Genomic DNA, 5,700 nt, shown 5'->3' on the forward strand with positions numbered 1-5,700 from the left:
TCCTTCGCCATTTCGGCGAACCATGTGGTGGGTCGCCGGTCTCCGCCTCCGCTACTTCGCCCTGTGAGCCGCCACCGTCCGAGAGCCGGCTTTATCGCACCGCTTTAACTGGCTCACTTCCGCCGGGGTGCTGCGTCGCGCCCCTCACGTCACGGCCCGCCTCCGAGTTGTTGTTTCTGCCGCCTCCCGGTGACCTGAGCCGCCGCAACCCGCCTTCGCCAAACCGGTTACAACTTTAGTCGCCTGCTTCTAAATTGCCTAACAAGCGCGCCGAGTCGGCCTAATTTCTGTGTCAAAGCTTGGCTCTATCTTCTGCCTGTGCTGCAGGCGTCGCCTCCGTTCCGCCTTGCTAAGTTGCTTTTTCTCCGGTGAGTCGCGACTTGCTATTGCCATGGTCTTGGCTGAGCCGGCTTGTTGCTTCGCTGAACCACAGTTGCCTAAACCGCCATGGTCCTCGTATTAAACCGCCGTGGACCCCGCCTAAACCGCCGCTGCCTTTGCTGGCCGTGTAATAAGCCACCTCGGGGAGGCCTCACGTCGCTTTTACCTGCTGCTGTAGGCGTACCTCGAGACAGTTTCATGTCGCCTAACCCGGTCCGGTTTGAGCCGCCACGAGCCACCCCTGTGTGTACATACGATCGTTGCTGATGGCAGGTGCACAATTGGATTGATGTGGTAGTGATTCTACAAAGCGTAAGGCCTTTCCGTTGATACATCAGCGTGTTCTAAAACAAAATACAGAAGTCTAGCCTCTGGTGCTGATGATTGGGAGAAAAGGGGGGTCAGATCAGTTCAGCCCCTAAAAACGCTATCAGTTGTCAAGATTCTGTTTGCACTTAGTGTGATATGTCCTTGCAAGAGCCACAGTTTGCCATAAGCAAGACTTGCACGGGTTCAGGTTGTACGATCATCAGTCATAGGTGGGTCAGTTTCAAGGCAAGACCCCTGCACTTGTTGAAAAGATTCAACTTGAGTGGATAGCGATATCACATGGACCAAGTACTAAATCAAGTCTGGAAGACCATGTGATCAAGTGCTAGAATATGAAGGATAGCACAGACTTCAACATTTGATATTTCAGTCTGTATGCCCAGACATATACGAGGCAGTGCTGCATCAGATCACAACATACATCTGCGTTGGACCATGTTCAAACATTATTAAGTGTCAGCATCCGATAAAAAAAATCAGGTGATATTCATTCAAGTTTATTTTATTTGACAAACATTGTTATTGTCAAAGAACAATTACGTTGGTTTGTATATTTTTATATGCAGGACCAATCTATATCAGCACATTAGGGTTACACCCGCCCATGCAAGCTGTCCAATGGACATGTGCAAACCGCTACCATGTGATCCGGTCTATATTATCAGTAGCTGTCTACGTTGTCTGCATGAGCTGTTTATTAAGTGCAAGTGAGCCACTGCTCGGGTTCAACGCAACTACGAGCAATTGGATAATAAATCAGCTTTACCGGGGTGATCATCAACTCCGTGGTGGATATTTTTTGGCCTAACATATCAGGTGAAATCCATTCAGTATATTTTTATATTGCTTTCTTTAAAAGAGCAATTACTCCGGTTTGTAAAATTATTTAATGCAGGACCCTAAACCACCATATTGGTGCAAATTTAAAGGCCGTCAGAAAATTTCCGGTTTAAAAAGAAGGATTCCAGTTTAAAATCCGGCTCAAGGGAAAGCTGTCTCCCACAAAGCTTTGAAGATCTCAATATCCGATTTAAAGAATTTCCGGTTCAGAAGAATGATCTCTCGCAAGCTCGAGTTATCAGGAAAAATTAAAGGGACTAAAGAGAGTCTGTTGCAAAGGCACAGCTCAATCATAGGTACCCCTGGAGCACGGCTCACAATATCATTTGGGGGCTTCCTGTTCAAACATAGGTGTATTCACCAAAGAGAACATAGTGTTACTACCCTCTTAATCCGGCTATCAAGCCAATATTATCATAAGAGCACAACTCTGGTTACTTCGGTAATCCGGCTATCAAGCCAATATTATCATAAGGGGCCAAAGAGAGTCTGTTGTACAGCACAACTCAAACATGGGTATCCCTTGAGCACAGCTCACAATATCACTTGGGGGCTATATTCGAACCATAGTCACACCTCTTGATAGGCTTAAAGCCACCAGGGAAATCACTTGGGGGCTCTGGTCGTATCCGAACCATAGCTTATACTCTCTTGATCAACATAAGGGCACCAGGGAAATTACTTGGGGGCTTGGTCGTATCCGAACCATATCCACACCTCTTGATAGGCATAAAGCCACCAGGGAAATCACTTGGGGGTTGTGGGTTCGAACCATAGTTACACCTCTTGATAGGCATAAGGGCACTAGGGAAATTACTTGGGAGCTTGGTCGTATTCGAACCATAGCTACACCTCTTGATCGGCGCAATGCCACAATTATGACTACATGGGGGCTATGGTCGTATCTCAACCATAGCTTAAAACCTTTTGATCATACATATACATCATCATATATTGCATCATACGTTGCATCATCATTACATCATCATAGCATGTATCATATGTGCATCGATATACCGGCTTATATGGCAGGAATCGGTTTTCAAACCAGGTTATATTCATTCAAATCTTTAATAGCCAACATGGCTGGATTTTATTATGGTTATCAATAACCAATATTATTATTAAGGTTGTCAAAGTCGCTTCCGCGCAATGGCTATTATTTTTATCAATGGATATGATTTATTCTACAATGGAGGGAGTAGTCCCGAGTCGCTGCAGGCTTATGACCCGGCACTTGGGGGCTACATTATTTAAGTTGAGATTATATCAAATATGCAAGTCTCATGTCGCTGCAAACATGCACCATGACACTTGGGGGCTAATGCAAAGTCATTTTTGCTCACCTCATCGAAGACCCGACCCATCACATCATAATGAGCTGGCCCTTGGGGGATACCAATTGCTCCTATCAACAATTCAAGGTACACAAGCCTTATTCCATTATATTAAAGGATCCACTTCTCAGTTGGTAAAACGCAAGGCTCTTAACCTCATGGACATGGGTTCAAGCCCCAAGATGGGGGTTACATCATATGATGTTATTTTCAATGAAGTATATATAAAGTCCCAGCTCAATATTATCTTACTGAGCCGGCCCTTGGGGGTTACACGTTGCTGTTCAAATCTACATGATCATATCTATAAAGTCCCTGCTCCTTATTGCATAATGACCCGGCCCTTGGGGGCTACACTGGTTGAAGTTTTTATAAGCATAAGGTAATTGCAAGTCCCAGGTTGCTGCAAGCATGACAACCCGGCACTTGGGGGCTACATATGTGGAATACTCAGTTCTGACTGGTGATTGAGATGAACAACTTGGAGTTCTTCAAGCTTGTGACATTCATATTGAAGCAAATCTTAAGCTGTTACTACGTTACTTCTTAAGACTTGGAGGCTACAAGTGATAGGCATATAAGAGGTATATTTTCAAGCCTGATGTTAACTACAATTATGACCCGGTGCCATCAATATTTATAAACCGGCAAGTTCTACATTCTTAAACCGGCTGAAGATCAGATGAATATTTCAAAGACCAATATTTTTGTTAAGCATTGGGAGCTGAGTCAAAGGAGTTATTCTTCACAATATTTCTCGGTGACAAACCAATGTCAGCAAATTGATTATGAAGCTGACCTATTGACCCGGATTTTATAGAAGAAGGAAGTGACAAGGACTTAAGGATGACCAGGATCAGTTTAACATGGATAAATCCAAATTAAACTGGGGGCTAATGTCGGGGATATACCCCGCGGTATGATCCGGCCAGAGTTATAACCCGGCTGGGACTTAGTAAACCGGCTGACAGTTAAGGCAGACGGTTAAGACAGAGAGTTAACCCAGACGGTAAACCAGCAGGTTGATAAACCGGCTGACAGTTAAGTCAGGTGATAAGGCATGTTGATAAACCGGCAGGAGTTAAGTCAGATGATAACCCGATGGGAGTTAAGTCAGATGATAAACCGGTAGGAGTTAAGGTAGACAGTGATAAACCGGCATCAGTCATAACCCGACAGACAATCATAAACCGGCACCCGTTATAACCCGGCAGACAATGGTAACTCAGTTGCCAAAGGTTATGAAGCCCGAGACGTTATGAAGCCCAAGACGTTATGAAGCCCATGAAGAGAAGTCAGAATAATTTAAGTCTTAGTCCGAGAAGGACTCTACATGTAACCTGCCCCTTCAACATATATAAGGAGGGGCAGGGCACCCCGTAAAGGGGGAAAATAATCTTAAGGGTTAGGGGTAACTGGGAGGGCCGGTTTACGGTGACTCTTTCGCGATGATAATAAGACCTAGCCACAAACAGCACGTAGGGTTGTTATGGATGATGTTTCCCGGGACCCGAAGCTGTCTATATCCTTGTCTTGCGTTGCATCTCTCGATTCCGCTCAACCCCTCTCAAGCTACCACATAGATGTGTTGGCCTCACGACTAAGTCCTCACACTAGGACATCTGCCTGATAATTCCACGACACCAAGTCTAACATTGTCGTTAGGGTTAGCTATTCAAATATATACCACTCGAGCTACACCACCAATCGTAGTTAAGGTTAGCTATTCTTACGTTTTTTTTCTGGATGCTAGAATAGTGGAACGAAAGTAAGCACTACAACTACCTGAACTATCTTCATTATAGATATATTTGCATTATTTGATGACTGAAGTACATCCAGATTGATAGGCAGTTCTAATGCTCATACCCAGAATTTATTGCGCTCATTTTAATCTTCCGTTTTCATGTCTATTTAAGTAAGAAGATGACTGTGACCATATAATGGAGGGAGCTTGTCAAATTTCAACTAAATATTAAGCCTGATATCAAAGAGTTGGAAGTGCTTCTCGAATCTTCGTCTAGGCTGATGGCACACTGAATAGGTTATGCCATGTATGTCCCATCTTCTTTGATTTTTTTTACTGCTTGTGATTGGCCTAATCATACCTGCAGGACATTAAAAATTTTATTTTTCTTTGTGGGGATTCAGTCATTTATTTACTTGCGGGGTTAATTTTATTATTGTGCAGACCCGATATTGTTGTGTGCTGGATTCAGTTCTTGACTTGCATCTATTCTTTTTTATGTATTGCTTCTCCTAGAAGGCGCATTTGAAGGATGAGAAGGTGGCTATTAATAACTTTGAAAGATGAGTTGAGTGACTTTTTTGCCTGCATACTTGATTTCTATGGAGATACATGGTTAATGCTCTACCGAAGTATGTGCATGCAAAGCACATTTTTAGATTGGTTTGCATTTTATGGTAGAGTTGTTGGTTTTCGTAGCATGGCAACCTTCAGATGTTGATGCAAAAGACAAGCGATGTGTTACTTGGTGCAGTTTTCATATGGTCTATTTAATTAGCTTTTGTCTGATGTCGTCATCGTACAAAGCATAATTTTGCCAAATGTATTGCTTGATACTGGTAGGAAACATAAACACATCTATATGAACTGTTTCAAGCTTTGCTTTGCTATGTTATTAACTTCCAATAGCATATTACATGAAATATTCATTGCATCTTATTTTGCAGCCTGGTCCACTCACCAAAAAGGGGCAGCCCACAGTGTTTTTGTAGGGATCGCAATGAAGCAAAGTAGAATCTTGTATTAACTTGTATCAATCTTGTTTTTGCAGTACTTTTGTATGCA

Source organism: Triticum urartu, chromosome 4, assembly GCF_003073215.2.
Source record: "Triticum urartu cultivar G1812 chromosome 4, Tu2.1, whole genome shotgun sequence".
Classification (NCBI taxonomy): domain Eukaryota; kingdom Viridiplantae; phylum Streptophyta; class Magnoliopsida; order Poales; family Poaceae; genus Triticum; species Triticum urartu.